At 39.4% G+C, this 17295-nt stretch overlaps 1 pseudogene; it reads left to right on the top strand.

Moving 5' to 3' along the window:
• Positions 1 to 379: 379 nt before the first annotated feature.
• LOC126068165 (olfactory receptor 14C36-like) lies at positions 380 to 16864 on the top strand (annotated as a pseudogene).
• Positions 16865 to 17295: the final 431 nt, after the last annotated feature.

Below are 17295 nucleotides of genomic sequence, written 5' to 3'. Positions count from 1 at the left end.
ACTGTCAATAAGACTTAACACTGCTTGGAAGTTTTGCTTAACTTAACTAATTTAATCTTCATTTAAAAAATTTATAAGGTAGATATTATTGAGGAAAATGAGCAACACTACTAAGCATCAGACACAGACAATTGGATTTGAGAGCCTCATCCTTAGTATTTTGCTCTCTTAGCTAATGAGAGGTGATAATAAATAAACCAGATCAAAAGACAAATAGACATTTCCTGCACATGAAAGTTGACTGTATAAAATAAAAATGATTTAAATAAATGAGTTTAAATTTGAAGTGATTATGTTAATTATTTGTATGTTTCATACATTTCATGTATTTCATGGTTTTATCCCTTTTGCTTTCCAGGTCAAATAGCATTACCAGAAAATGGCCAGTTCTACCATGGTGACTGAATTTCTTCTCACGGGCTTTGCTGATGACCCAGTACCCAGATGAGTGGGAGCTAAAGTGCCTACATGCCATGTTATTCCTACTGATGTACCTGGCCATCCTGTTAGGGAATCTTCTCATAGTCATTGCTGCCACACTTGACCAGAACATTCACACACCCATGTGTTTCTTCCTCAGGAATCTGTCCATCTTAGATATGTGCCACATTTCTGCCACTGTTTCCAATGTTTGTATAAACTCTTTCACTGACAAATGGACGATTTCAGTGGCTGGTTGTGCAGCTCAGAACTTCCTGGTCCTTTACTGTGGATATGTGGAGTTGATGTTCCTTACCATGATGGCCTGGGAGCGCTATGTGGCCATCTGCAAACCCCTCCACCACACTGTCATTATGAATCATCAATTCTGTATATGGACGACACCGGCCTCCTTACTCAGTGGTCCCGTCTATTCAGGTGTACACACTGGCAACACATTCCACCTGTCCTCCTGTCAGTCCAATGTGGTCTATACACTCTTCTGTGATATTCCTTCTCCACTGAGACTCTCCTGCTCTGACACTTTCAACAATCAGCTTGTAATTCTTATCTCTGCCATAGGGTATGGTGTTAGCTGCTCTATCTTCAATACTGTGTCATATATTCACATCTTCTCTACTGTGCTTGTTTCCAAGACGAGACCAAGGAAAGGCATTTTCCACCTGTGTCTCTCACATTCTTCTGCTGATTGTCTTCCTCAGTTTTGGCTTCTGTGTGTACCTAAAGACGTCAGTAACCTCTGAAACGATTCAGGGTATGATTCTTTCTGTATCTTTGGCTCATAATTATTTTGTGTCTTTGGTGTTCTTCATTCTCCTTTGATCCCGGTGGTTGAGACCCACTAATAAATCTTAGACGGCCGCTTGCTAGTGTTTAAGACCCCAGATGCCTCTCTCCAAGGTGGGATGCAGGATGTTTTCTTAATAGATTTTATTATGCCAATTGACTCAGATGTCCCCTGAAACCATGGTCCCCAAACTTCTGCCCCTGCTACGCTGGCCTTCGAAGCATTCAGTTTATTCTGAAAACTTCTTTGATTTTGGTTTAGTCCAGTTGTGCTGACCTCGCTTGTATTGTGTGTTGTCTTTCCCATCACCTAAAGTAGTTCTTATCTACTATCTAATTAGTGAATATCCCTCTCTCACCCTACCACCCTCCCCCCTCTCGTAACCATCAAAGAATATTTTCTTCTCTGTTTCAACTATTTCTCAAGTTCTTATAATAATGGTCTTATTCAATATCTGTCCTTTTGCAACTGACTAATTTCACTCAGCATAATGCCTTCCAGATTCCTCCATGTTATGAAATGTTTCACAGATTCATCACTGTTCCTTATTAATGCATAGAATTCCATTGTGTGAATGCACCACAATTTATTTATCCATTCATTCACTGATGGGCAGCTTGGCTGCTTCCAACTTTTTGCTATTGTAAACAGTGCTGCAATGAAAATAGGTGTGCTTATACCTGTTTGTGTAAAGGCTCTTATTTCTCGAGGATATATTCCAAGGAATGGGATTGTTGGATTGTGTGGTAGTTCTATTTCTAGCTTTAAGGAAGTACCAAATCGATTTTGAAAGTGGTTGTACCATTTAACATTCACAACAGCAGTGTATAAGTGTTCCAGTACCTCCACAACCTCTCCAACATTTAACATTTTGTGTTTTTTGGATTAATGCCAGCCTTGTTGGAGTGAGATGGAATCTCATTGTAATTTTGATTTGCATTTTTCTAATGGCTAATGATTGTGAGCACTTCCTCATGTATCTGTTAGCTATCTGAATGTCTTCTTTACTGAAGTATCTGTTCATATCATTTGCCCATTTTTTAATTGGGTTATTTGTCTTTTCGTAGTTGAGTTTTTGCAGTATCATGTAGATTTTAGAGGTTAGGCACTGATCAGAAATGTCATAGCTAAAAACTTTTTCCCAGTCTGTACGCAATCTTTTTACTCTTTTGATGAAGTCTTTGGATGAGCATAGGTGTTTGATTTTAGGAGCTCCCAGTTATCTAGTTTTTTTTCTTCTGCATTGTTAGTAATGTTTTGTATACTGTTTATGCCATGTATTAGGGCTTCTAACATTGTCCCTCCCCCATGTGTCTGTCAGTTTGTTGTACTGTGGAGGCTTGCTTGTTGCTGTGATGCTGGAAGCTATGCCACCAGTATTCAGATACCAGCAGGGTCACCCACGGAGGACAGGTTTCAGTTGTGCTTTCAGACTAAGACAGACTAGCAAGAAGGACCTGAAAGTCTACTTCTGAAAAGCATTAGCCAGTGAAAACCTTATGAATAGCAGAAGAACATTGTGTAATATAGTGCTGGAAGATGAGCCCCCAAAGTTGGAAGACACTCAAAAGATGCCTGGGGAAGAGCTGCCTTTTCAAAGTAGAGTCGACCTTCATGACGTGGATGGAGTAAATCTTTTGGGACCTTCATTTGCTGATGTGGCATGACTCAAAATGAGAAGAAACAGCTGCAAACATCCATTAATAATTGGAACCTAGAATGTACAAAGTATGAATCTAGGAAAATTGGAAATCGTCAAAAATGAAATGGAACCCATAAACATCAATATCCTAGGCATTAGTGAGCTGAAATGGACTGGTATTGGCCTTTTTGAATGAGACAATCATATAATCTACTATGCTGGGAACGACAACCTGAAGAGCAATGATGCTGCGTTGATTATCAAAAAGAATGGGTCAAGATCTATCCTGAAGTACAATGCTGTCAATGATAGGATAATATCCATATGCCTACAAGGAAGCAGTTCGAATCTGCCAGGCACTCCTTGCAAACTCTATGGGGCAGTTCTACTCTGTCCTACAGGGTTGGTATGAGTCGGAATCGACTTGACGGCACTGGCACAAGGAATACCAGTTAATACAACTATTATTCAAACTTACCCACCAACCACTAGAGCCAAAGATGAAGAAATAGAAGATTTTTAATCAGCTCCTGCATTCTGAAATTGATCAAACATGCAATCAAGATGCATTGATAATTACTGGTGATTGGAATGCGAAGGCTGGAAACAAAGAAGAAGGACCAGCAGTTGCAAAACATGGCCTTGGTGATCGAAACAATGCCAGAGATCTAGAGATGGAATTTTGCAAGACCATCAACTTCTTCATCGCAAATACCTTCTTTCACCAACATAAATGGTGACTATATGCATGGGCGGAAACCCTGGTGGTGTACTGGTTAAGTGCTATGTCTGCTTACCAAAAGGCCGGCAGTTTGAATCTGCCAGGCGCTCCTTGGAAACTCTGGGGCAGTTCTACTCTGTCCTATAGGGTCGTTATAGGGTCGCTATGAGTTGGAATTGACTCGACGGCACTGGATTTTTGGGTTTTTTATACACATGGGCCTCAACAGATGGAACACACAGAAATCAAATTGACTACATCTGTGGAAACAGACGATGGAAAAATTCAATATCATCAGTCAGGACAAGGCCAGGGGCCGGCTGTGGAACAGGCTATCAATTGCTCATATGCAAGTTCAAGCTGAAACTGAAGAAAATCAGAGCAAGCCCACGAGAGCCACCTGCTTGCTGAAAGTGAAGAAGACTTGAATCACTTACTAATGAAGATCAAAGACCACAGCCTTCAGTATAGATTGCACCTCAACATAAAGAAAACAGAAATCCTCACAACTGGACCAGTGCGGTACATCATGATAAACGGAGAAAAGATAGAACCTGTCAAGGATTTCATTTTACTTGGATCCACAATCAACAGCCATGAAAGCAGCAGTCAAGAAATCAAAACGCACATTGCATTGGGTAAATCTGCTGCAAAGGACCTCTGGAAAGTGTTGAAAAGCAAAGATGTCACCTTGAAGAATAAGGTGTTCCTCACCGTGTATTTTCAATTGCGTCGTATGGATGTGAAAGCTGGACAATGAATAAGGAAGACTGAAGAAGAATTGATGCCTTTGAATTGTGGTGTTGGCAAAGCATATTGAATATACCATGGACTGCCAAAAGAAAGAAGAAAGCTGTCTTAGAAGAAGTACAACCAGAATGCTCCTTAGAAGCAAGGATGGCGAGACTGTGTCTTACATACTTTGGACATGTTGCCAGAGGGATCATTCCCTGGAGAAGGACATCGTGCTTGGTAGAGTACAGGGTCAGTGGAAAAGAGGAAGACCCTCAACAAGGTGGATTGACACAGTGGGTGCAACAATAAACTCAAGCATAACAACGATTGTAAGGATGGCTCAGGACCAGGCAGTGTTTCATTCTGTTGTTCTGAGAATTGTCCCCCATGTGTCTCTGAGGAAAGTGTGTCCCTCTTCCCTAGAGCATACAGGTGGGTGGGCTCTGCAGATGGATATGGGCTCCCAATGTTTTTGTTTGTAAGGAGGTACCTGGGAGGTACCAGTTAGCCTTTGACCCCTGTTGCGGGTTGCTGTATGACCTGAGTGGAGCCACCAGTCCTTAGGCTCCTGATATGGGTAGGTGAAGACCTTGTTTTATAGGTAAAGCGTTGCCAAACATCAAGCACCCACCTCTCCACCACACAGCTGAAACTGTTGTAGTCTTCCAGCAAGGGCCTATTCTCCTGAAATAGGCCCACACAGGTCCATGCAGGTGTGAAAGGAACCGCTTCTGTCCTTAGCTTCCCTGGTTAGTCGAGCTGGCAAATTATCTTTTCTCGCAGTTGCAAATTTATTCCTTATCCAAGTCCAGGAGGATGGCTCTAGGTGCTCGACAGGGGAATCGACAGCCACTAAAGCCAGCTAGGGGGAAGGGGGCTTGGTAAAATATATGCAAGTACTTCGTTTTGCCAAGAGTGCTCTTCTTCTCTGGTTCCAGAGGTGTGAGTAGGCTGTGTGGCTCGCTGCTTCTCCCTGAGGATACTGCAGCTGAAATCTAGTATCAGCCCACTGCCACTGCTCTCGAGAATGGAGCCTGAGGGCTCCCGGCAATTCTGGTCCGGTATCTTCTCTCTTCTTCTGAACCATCTCTTCCTCTCCCTGCCACTCAGTTCATTTTCTAACTTTGCCTTTGATGTTCAGGGCTCCTATCTTGTCATAAATATTCTTGTTTCATTTGTTTTTTCGGGTCTTTGTTGAAGACGGCTTGCCGAAAGCATCTGTCTATTCTGCCATCTTGGCCTCGCCTCCTCTGAGCTTATGCTTATTGACTCTCCTTTGTAGGTGACTTTTCATTCATCCCTGGCCACTCTTAAATTTTTTTCTTTATTTTTGGTTTTGGCAAGTTTAATTATAATGTGTCTTGGTGACTTTCTTTTGGGATCTACCTTGTATGGGATTCGATGAACATATTGTATAGATATCTTCTCATCTTTAACAAAATGTCAGGGAATTTTTTGCCACCAAGTCCTCAACAATTTTCTCTGTATTTTCTGTTATCCCTCCCTGTTCTGGTACTCCATTCACTCATAGGGGATTTCTCTTGATAGAGTCTGACATGTTTCTAAGGTCTCCTCATTTTTTAAAACTTTTTTTCTAATTTTTCTTTGAATATATTGTTGCCAAGCATTTTATCTTCAATCTCACTAATTCTGACTTCCATTTCCTCAGTTCTGCTCCACTGGCTTTCTGGTGAGTTTTCTAATTCTGAAATTTTGTTGTTAACCTTCTGAATTTCTGACTGCTGTCTCTGTATGGATTCTTGTAGCCTATTAAATTTTTCATTATGTTCTTAATTAATCTTCTTAATTTCCTCGACTGCTTTACCTATGTGCTCGCTGGCATGTTCTGCACTTTGCCTGATCTCCTGAAGAGTTCTGGATATTAATCTTTTGTATTCTACATCCAGGAGCACATTTTCATCTGGAAGATTCATTTATCTGGAAGATTCATTTATTTTTATTTATTTATTTATTTTTGGAGTTTGTTGAAGCAATCATGGTCTGTTTCTTTATGAGAATTGGTATCTACTGTTCTCTCCGAGCCATCTATAAGTTGTTGCATTAATTTATTTTATGTTTGCTCACTGGGTGCGGTTTTATGTTGCTCACTGTGCCCTAGATTCTTGCTTTGTTTTGTTTTGATATACCCAAATAGGCTAATAGAGTGAGCTAACTTGATTATTGGAGCCTTTGAAGCACTAGTGTCCTGTCACCAGATGGCTAGGTCTTTACCAGGTACATAAGCCTAGAAGTCAATTCCGTATTTTTGTATAAATTCAGCTCAGGTGTCCAGGTATTTGGTCACCTAGTATGTGGTGCAGGATCTCACCTACAATGGTGATTGGTGTATGCACAGGTTTCTGGTAGCAGCAGGGGCTATACTCTTAGGAAGACAGGGGGCTGACAACCTTTCCCTGAGTGTCTGTGAGTAAGCCACAACCCTGCTGCCTAGAGCACTCTGGTGGGTGGGCTCTGCAGCCGTACCATAGGCACTCAATGCTTTTAACTATAATGATTGGGAGGCACCATATCCTTGGACATTGTTGTGGATGGCTAGGTGTCATGGGTGGAGTCACCAGTGTTTAGAGCCCTGCTGTTGTGCTGAGGGTAGGTGAGGGCAGTGCTTAATAGGAAGAGCAGTGTAAAATATCGAAAACCCACCTCTCCACTGCACAGTTGAAACAGTTACAGTCACACCTCAAACAGATTTGCCCTTGCAATATAACAGCCAGATCCTATCTGCTGTAATGGGACCACCTGGATCCACACAGGGGTGAAAGACAGTCTGTGGACCACTTGTGCCTGGACAGGAGCTGCTTCTGCTCTGAGTTTCCAGGTTAGGGGAGTCGGCAGAATATTTTTCCCCCACTTGTTAATTTGTTCCTACTCCAAGGCCAGGAGAATGGCTCAGGAAGCACAGCAGAACCCATCTCAGGCACAGTGAAATCAAGTGTTACTGAAGCCAGCTGGGGCAGAGGAAGGAAGGGTCAGATAGATGGGAGAGAGTTCTTTCAAAAAGAGGAGTTATTAGATCCGTGCTTTAAACTAGAGAAAATCACTTATCTTGTGCCAAAAGCACTTAAATTATCTCAGATTCCAGAGGTGTGTGTAGCTTCTGTGCATTGGCTCGGTCCCACCACAGTCCCGACAGGTGGTCAGGGCAGCACCAGCTTGCTTTCCTTCTTTCACTGAAGCAGCCATGTCCTGGATGCCACACCGCCAGTTCCACCACAGTTGCACCAGGGAATCAGGGATGCACCATTTCATTTGCCTTCTTTGCTGAAGCAGCAATGTACCCAAACACTACCACCAGCCCTGGTGCAGTCATGCCAGGGAATCAGGGCTGAGGCACTCCCACCTACTTGGCAACTCCTCATTGCTTCTGTACCTTCTCTCCCTCCCCTGTCACTCAGTCCAATTTCTTAACTTTGCCTTTGATGCTCAGGGTTTCTAGCTTATCATACATGTAATCGGTTCTCTTGTTTTTTCAGGTCTTTGTTGTAAGAGGGACCACCAGAAGTTTCTGACTACTCCTCCATCTTGGCCCTGCCTCCACCAATTCAACTTTTTATAGGTGTGCAACTTATTGACTGTTCTGGATGTCTTATTACCACTGCCTTCTCTTCCCTTCTCCTCCTTTGTAATTTGACAATTCAGTCCTAAAATCATTACATGGGCCTCATAGGATACATACCAGTGCTTTTGGGAAGTGAGTGCATGATAGCCTAGTAAGCATCTTAGAATAAGGGGCAGTGCCTCATCAAGGAAGCCCTACAGCATGGATGTCAGGTCCTGAGCAGGCTGTGGAGGGTATCAATGCAGCCAGGAAGATTGATGTAGGATGTCAAAGCTAGAGATGGGAAAACTGGGTACCAACGTGGGAGGAATGGACCAGCCCATGTGCATTGAGAATATTCACACAGGAGAAAGGGTTAATATCAGCGTTGGCAGATTGGTTACTAACAATGTATGTGCTTGTATGTACAATGTTATGCATTTATTGAATAATATATAAAACTAGAACTACCAAGTGACCCAATAATTGCACTCCTAGGTATATATCCAGTAGACTTGAAAGCAGAAACTGCAACAGTTATTTGTACACCAATGTTTATCGCAGCACTATTCACGATAGCCAAAGTGTGGAAACAACCTAAATGCCCATCAATGGACAAATAAAGAAAATGTGGTGCGTACATACAATGGAATTCTACTTAGCCGGTAAGAGAAATGAACTCTTGATATAAGCTACAATATGGATGGAAGTCTTGATAAATTCTAAAATATGGATGAAGCTTCAAGACATTATGCTGAGTGAAATAAGTCAGCCATAAGAGGACACGTATTTTATGACAGCACTTATATAAAAATATAAGAACAGGCAAATGCATAGGGACCAAAGTTTATTGGTGGCTACCAGGGGCAGGAGGGAGGAATAAAGGAGGGTTATTGTTAATGGAGTACTGAGTTTCAGTTTATGGTGAAGGAAAAATCACACTGATTCAGGGTAGGATTGCACAGCTCATTAATGTGATTGCTGTCAATATGTTGTACACCTGTAAAAAGTTGAATTGGCAAAAGTTGTGTGGTAGATATATGTATAACAATCATAAAAAATAGCTACTGAGGCTTATATAAAACCAAACACCTCATGTGATTTGGCTCCTTGGTTTGGAGGTATAGGATCATGGTTTCATGGAACATCCCATTTGATTGGCCTAATAATGTGTTCCGTATTTCTTTTCTACCTCCCAGTTCATTGTGTAGTGTCTGAAGTCTTAAAAGCTTGCAAGGAGCATTCCAAAGTACAATAATTGGTACCTATTTGCCTGGAGCAAAAGAAGGAAAGTAAGGAATAGGAGAAGGAAACACTTGCCCCAAAATTACTGGCACCTACCTGTCTTAGTTATCTAATGCTGTTTTAACAGAAATACCAAAAGTGGATGACTTTAACAAACAGATTTATTATTTCACAGTCTAAGCGGTTAGAAGTCTGAATTTATGGTCTCAGCTACTGGGGATGTCATTCACTCTCTGTTGGCTCTGGGGAAAGGTCCTTGTCATCACTTTTCCCCTGGTCTAGGAGATTCTCAGTTCAGGGACCTTGGGTCCAAAAGACGTGTGCTTATGGCTCTTCTTATTTGGTGGTAATGAGACCCGCTGTCTCTATGCTTGCTTCTCTCTTTTATGTCTCAAAAAAGATTGACTCAAGATACAACCTAATGTTGTAGATTGAGTCCTGACTTATTAATACAACTGCCTCTTATCTTGCTTCATTAACATCATAGAGGTAGGATTTACATGCATAGAAAAATCACATCAGATGACAAAACAGTGGACAGCTACACAATACTTGGAATCATGGCCTAGCCAAATTTACACACATTTTTGTGGGAAATAGTTCAATCCATAACACTATGCTATTGGTACCCATCTAATGATTTTAGCACTGAATTTGCCATGAAAGCGTAAGGTGAATGGTGCCCAACCACCACTACTGAATGTTTTGATCAAACATTCTGTAGGAGAATCCTGATCAAAAGTGGGAAACATAGAATAAAATTTCAAATCTTGAATAGACCATTGCAAATATTGCTCTGCCATAATTTCTAAACCTTAAAGCAAAAATATTCCCTGAAGTCTTCTTAAAATCAAGCAATAGTTCAGTTTAACTAGTAAAGGATGTCTGCCTTGAAAATTGTAATCTTTTAAGATCTATCTTGGGATTGATTGGTCTATCTATGTATGTATCTATGTGTCTATCTATCTATGTGTGTACGTATCTATCTATCTACGCATCTATGTATCTATCTATGTGTCTATCTATGTACCTATCTATGTATGTATGTATCATCTATCTATCTATCTATCTATCTATCTATCTATCTATCTATCTATCTATCTATCTATCTATCTATCTATCTATCTATCTATCTATCATCTATCTACCTATCTACCATCATCTATCTAATCTATCTATCATCTATATTTATCTAGCATGTAGGGTCACTATGACTTGGAATTGACCCGACAGCACATTATAACAACAGGAACCACCTATATGGGATCAAATTGACAACAATGACTTGAAGGATTAGATAGGAAACTTTTGGGGCAGTAAGTTTAAGTCAATGGGGGAGGAACAACTCAGAAAAGGACAGTGAGAAAGGTTGCATAACTCGATGAATGTAATAAATGTCACTGAGTTGTACATATTGAAATTGTTTAATTGGTGTATGTTCTGCTGTGTATATATTGAATTGGAATTATAGGTGTTAGGTGTGAACTCATGGCTTTCAGCATAAAGATAGATATAAAATAAGTCTAGATGAAAAAATACAGGTATATAAAGTATATATAGAAACACAAATATCTATATGTTACACAAGGAAAACATAACACTGTATGTAAAAGCATATACATTGCTGAGTTGAATTGTGGTCTCCTATATAAAAAAAAAAAAAAATTTTTTATAAAACAATTTCTCCGTTATTCATGATGTGCCTTATTGGTCCAGTTGTGAGGATTTTGATTTTCTTTAAATCAAGGCATAATCCATCCTGAAGGCTCTGGTCTTTGATCTTCATCAGTAAGTGCTCCAAGTCCTCTTCACTTTCAGCAAGATTGTGTCATCTGCATATTGCAGGTTGTTAATGAGTCTTCCTTCAATTCTGGTGCCATGTTCTTTTTCATATAGTCCAGCTTTTTGGATTATATGCTCAGCATACACATTGAACAAGTATGGTGAAAGGATACAACCCTGACACACACTTTTCTTATCTTTAAAACACACAGATCACCTTGTTCTGTTAGAACAATGTATGTGCTTGTATATATATTTTTGTTGCTGGTAGGTGCCACTGAGTTTGTTCAAACTAGGAGGGACACCATGTATAGCAGAACAGAACACTACCTGGTCCTGCGCCACCCTCAGAATCATTGCTATGCTTGATCCCATTATTGCAGCCACTGACGAAATCCATCTCATTGAGGGTCTTTCTCTCTTTTGTTGACCCTCTCCTTTACCAAGCATAAAGTCCTTCCCCAGGGACTGGCCCCTCCTGATAACATGTCCAATGCATGTGAGATGAAGTCTTGCCATTCTTGTTTCTAAGGATCATTCTGATTGTACTTCTTTCAAGACAGATTTGTTCATTCTTCTGGTAGTGCATGGTGTATTCAATATTCTTAAGGGTCTCAAAGAACCGAGGGCTATTTCCAGGCTCTAGAGCTAATGTAATGTGTTCTGCTGACTTACTTGGTGTCTGTTATCCATTCTTTCCCTCCAATAGAAGTGTCTACCTTGTGTCTGTTCCACCATTGAACTTTGCAAGCAGAGAACTTGTATGCCATATTTCACAGATGAAGAGGGATTTTGCCCCAGGATGGAATTAGGACTTGGATTTGATTGAAGACTTATGGGGTAATATGATTGGATGAATATGTTTTACATGTGGCAAGGACATGAATTTGGGGGGTTCAAAGGGTAAAATGTCATGAATTGAATTGTGTCCCCCAAAAATGTGTGTCAACTTGGCTAGGCTATGATACCCAGTATTTTGTAGTTGACCACTATTTTACAAACTGATGTACTTATATGTTGTAAATCCTAACCTCTATGATGTTAATGAGGCAGGATTAAAGGCAATATGTTAACGAGGCTGCATTCATTCTACAGTATTAGTTTGCATTTTGAGTCAATCTCTTTTGAGATATAAAAGAGAGAATTGAGCAGAGAGGAGGGGAACCACATACCACCAAGAATGAAGCGTCAACAATGGAAAGCATCCTTTGGACCCAGGGTCCCTGTGCTTAGAAGTGCCTAGACCCTGGGAAGATTGATGATAAGGCCCTTCCCCCCAGAACCCACAAAAGAGAGGGAAATCCTTCCCCATGAAGGTGGTAGTCGCTGATCTTCATCAGTAAGTTTTTCAAGTCCCCTTTGCTTTTCCAACACAAAGTTGTGTCATCTGCTTATCAAGACTGTTAATTGGTCTTCCTCCAATCATGATGCCACATTCTTCTTGATATAGTCCAGGTTCTCAGATTATTTGCTCAGAATACAGATTTAATAAGTATTGTGAAAGTATACAACACTGACACACACCTTTCCTGATTTTAAGCCACACAGTATCTCCTTGTCCTGTTCTAATAATTCCTTCCAGGTCTATGTACAGGTTCCTCATGAGCACAATTAAGTGTTCTGGAATTCCTATTCTTCAGAATGTTATACATAATTTGTTATGATCCACATAGTCAAATGCATTTGGATTGTCAATAAAACACAGGTAAACATCTTTCTGTTATTCTCTGCTTTAGGCCGTGATTCATCTAGTATCAGCAGCCATATCCTTGGGTCCATGTCCTCTTCTGAATCCAGCTTGAATTCTGGCAGTTCCCTGTTTGTGTACGGCTGCAACCGTTTTTGAATTATCTTCAGCAAAGTTTTACTTGCATATGATATTCAGGAAATGGTTCAAATATTTCCACATTCTGATGGATCACCTTTCTTTGGAATTAGCACAAATATGGATCTCTTCCAGTTGGTTGACCAGGTAGCTGTCTTCCAAATTTCTTGGCATAGATGAGTAAGCACCTCCAGCATTGCATCCATTTGTTGAAACATCTCAGCTGATATTCCACCAATTTCTGGAGCCTTGTTTTTTGCCAATGCCTCCAGTGAAGCTTGGACTTCACTCTTCAGTACCATCGGTTCTTGATCATGTGCTATATACTGAAATGCTTGAATGTCAAAGAAATCTTTTTGGTATAGTGATTCTTTGTAATTTTTACATTTTTCTTGATGGTTCCTGCATCATTCAATATTTTGCCCCCAGAATCCTTCAAAATTGCAACACAAGCCTTGAATTTTTTCTTCAGTTCCTGCAGCTTGAGAAATGTCAAGTGTGTTCTTTCCTTTTGGTTTTCTAACTTCAGATCTTTGCACATATCATTCCAGCCAATAGAATTCAGCATCATATAAAAAATAATAATACACCATGACCAAGTGGGATTCATATCAGGTATGCAAGGATGATTCAACATTAGAAAAGCAATCAATGCAATCCAGCACATAAACAAAACAAAAGAAAATAATCTCATGGTCATTTCTATCAATGCAGAAAAGGCATGCTTTATTGTCCAACACCCATTCCTGATAAAAACTCTCAATAAAATAGGAATATGAGGGAAATTCCTCAACATACTAAAGGACATCTATATAAAACCAAACAACCAATATCATTCTCAGCAGAGAGAGGTTAACAATATTCCACCTGAGAACAAGAGCAAGACAAGGATGCCCTTTAACACCACTCCTATTTAACATTATGCTGGAAGTCCTAGTTAGAGCAATATGGCAAACAAAAGTAATAAAGGACATCCAAATTGGTAATGAAAAAGTAAAACTATCCATATTTACAGATGATATGTTACTATCAATACAGAACCCAAAAGATTCCACAAGAAAACTACTAGAATGATTCACCAAAGTAGCAGGATACAAGGTAAACATACAAAGATCAGTTAGACTTCTGTAAAACAATAAAGAGAATGACAAAAAGGAAATCAGGAAACCAATACCATTTATAATAATAATAAAAAAATAGCCTGTAAAAAAAAAAATACTTAGGAATAAATCTTACCAAGGATGTAAAAGACCTATGCAAAGAAAACTACAAAACACTACTGTAAGAAACCAAAAGAGACCTACATAAATAGAAAAATATACCATGCTCATGGATAGATAGACTTAACATTGTGAAAATGCCAATTCTACCCAAAGCAATCTACAAGTACAATGCAATTCCAATCCAAATACAAGCAGCATTCTTTAATGAGATGGAAAAAATGATCATCAACTTTATATGGAAACAAAAAAGGCCCAGAAAAGTAAAGTATTATTGAAGAAAAAGAACAAAGTAGGAGGCCTCATACCACCTGACCTCAGAACCTACTAGCTAAGGTCATCATAGCAGCCTGGCACTGCAAAAATGGCAGACACACTGTTCAATGGAACAGGAGAGTGAACCCATATGTATATCCATCCATCTATGGTCACCTGATCTTTGACAAAGGCCTAAAGTCCATTAAATAGGGAAAAGACAGTCTTTTTTTTTTTTTAACAAATGGTGCCATAAAAAGTAGATGTTCATTTGTAAAATTAAAAAAAAAATGAAAGAGGACCCATACCTTACACCATACAGAAAAACTAATTCAAAATAGATCAAAGACCTAAATATAAAACCACAAACTATAAAGATCATAGAAGAAAAAAATAGAGTCAACGCTAGGAGCCCTAATGCATGCATAAATAGGTACAAACTGTAACTAACAATAAAAAAAAAAAAAAAACACCAGGAGATAAAGCTAGATAACTGTCATCTTCTAAATATTAAACTTATGTTCATCAAAAGACTTTCCTAAAAGAGTTAAAAGAGAACCTACAGACTGGGAAAAATTTTTGGCTATGACATATCTGACAAATTTTTAATCTCTAAAATCTACAAGAAAATCCAACAACTCTACAACAAAAAGACAAATAAGCCAATTAAAAAAATGGGCAAAGGATATGAACAGACACTTCAACAAAGAAGACATTCAGGCAGCTAACAGACACATGAGGAAATGCTTGCAATCATTAGCCATTAGAGAAATACAAATCAAAAGTACAGTGAGATACCATCTCAGCCCAACATTACTGGCACGAACAAAAAGAAGAAAAGAAAACAGAAAATAGCTAATGTTGGAGATGCTGCAGGGAGATTGGAACTGTTATGCACTGCTGGAGAAGACTGCAAAATGATACAGACATTTTGGAAAATGATGCAGACATTTTGGAAAATGATATGGCACTTCCTTAACAAGCTAGAAATAGAAGTACCACATGACCCAACAATCCTGTTCCTAGGACTATATCCTAGAGAAATAAGAGCTGTCACAGGAATAGACATATGTACACCCGTGTTCACTGTACACTTATTCACAAAAGCAAAAAGATGGAAAGAACCTATGTACCTATCAACAGATGAATGGGTAAGCAAACTATGGTACATACACACAATGGAATACTAAACCAAATTAAAAAAACTCATTGTAGTTGAGTCAATTCCAGTTCGTAGTGACCCTACAGGACAGAGTAGAACAGTTCCATAGAGTTTTCAAGGACTGGAGGTGGATTCAATCTGTCGACTTTTTGTTTAGCAGCTGTAGCGTGCCATAGCTTTCAACCACTGCGCCACCAGGGCCCCAATGGAATGCTACACAATGATAAAGAACAATGATGAAGCTGTGAAATATCTCAGAACATGGATGATTCTGGAGGGCATTATGCTGAGTGAAATAAGTCAATCACTAAAGGACAAACATTGTATGAGGCCACTATTATAAAAACTCATGAAAAACTTTACACATATACACAGGCACAAAAACAATCTTTGACGGTTACGAGGGAGGGGAGGAGAGGGACAGGAAAAAAACTCACTAGACAATAGATAAGTGAGAACTGTGGTGAAGGGTAAGACAGTACACATTTCTGGAGAACCCAGGACAACTTGACCAAGGCAAAGTCATGGACGCTGCACAGACACATTCATACTCCTTGAGGGACCAAATTACTCAGCTGAGTGTTGGGGACCATGGTCTTGGGGAACATCTAACTCAATTGTCATAACATAGCTTATAAAGAAAATGTTCTACATCCTACCTTGGTGAGTAGCATCTGGGGTCTTAAAAGCTTGCAAGCAGCCATCTAAGATACTCCACTGGTCTCACCCTGTCTGGAACAAGAGAAATGAAGAAAACCAAAGACATAATGGAAAGATTTGTCCAAAGGACTAATGAACCACAGCTACCACAGCCTCCTGCAGACTGAGTCCAGCACAACTAGATGTTGCCTGGCTACCACCACCAACTGCTCTGTCAGGGGTCGCCAATGGGAAGTTCCAGACAGTTGGAGAAAAATGTAGAACAAAATTCTAATTCACACGCATGCACAAAAGGCCACGCTTACTGGTCTGACAGAGACTGGAGAAATTCCGAGAGTATGGCCCCCTCCTACAACCCTGACTCCTTTTTAGCTCAGTAATGCAGTCACTCGTGAGGTTCACTGTTCATCCAAAGATTAAAAAAAAAAAAAATTTAGACAGGTCCATAAAACAAAACGAGACTAAATGGCCACACCAGCCTAGGGGCAAGGACTAGAAGGCAGGATGGGACAGGAAAACAGGTAACTGGGAACCCAAGGTAAAGAAGTGGAGAGTGAAGACATGTCGTGGGGTTGGCAACCAATGTTGCAAAATAATATCTGTATTTATTGTTTAAAGAGAAGCTAATTTTCTCTGTAAACTTTCATCTAAAGCACAATGAAAAAAAAATTGAACAATAAAAAGGGATATAAGCATTGCACCAAGGTAATTTCTAGAACACAGATACTTCCTATTTTAAATTTTTGATTTTTTTCTAATTTATCTTTCATATTTAGATCCACAGTCCATTTGAAAATAATTTCATTTATGATAAAATGTTCCAGTATTTCTAAATATTCTATTTTCACAACACCTTTTATTGAAAAATTATTATTTTCTCACTGCTTTGCAATATCAACTTTGTCATAAATCAAGTGTCCAAATAAGTATATTTATGGACTCTTTTTTCTGTTCCATTTTTTCTCTTTTCTATGTTTGCAACAAAACAACTTTATCCTATATCCTGTAGCTTTGTAATAAGTCTTTATAAACAAGTCCTTATACCTTGTTTTCCTCTACAATATTTTGTCTGTCCTTGGCCCTATTTTTTTATTCACTCTGCCAAATTTCACAGTTGTTAAAATAAAAAATTTCACGATATTAAATTTGTGTACAAACTCACAAGCTTTATTTTTCAATTCACGATTTGGAGAAGTCTGATACTGGAATCAGACAAAAGTTCTATAGAGCAGTATGAAGAGAAAGGACTTTTGTAATCACAAAA

The sequence above is a fragment of the Elephas maximus genome, chromosome 2 (genome assembly GCF_024166365.1).
Source record: "Elephas maximus indicus isolate mEleMax1 chromosome 2, mEleMax1 primary haplotype, whole genome shotgun sequence".
Classification (NCBI taxonomy): domain Eukaryota; kingdom Metazoa; phylum Chordata; class Mammalia; order Proboscidea; family Elephantidae; genus Elephas; species Elephas maximus.
This window is presented reverse-complemented; position numbering and strand designations above follow the sequence as displayed.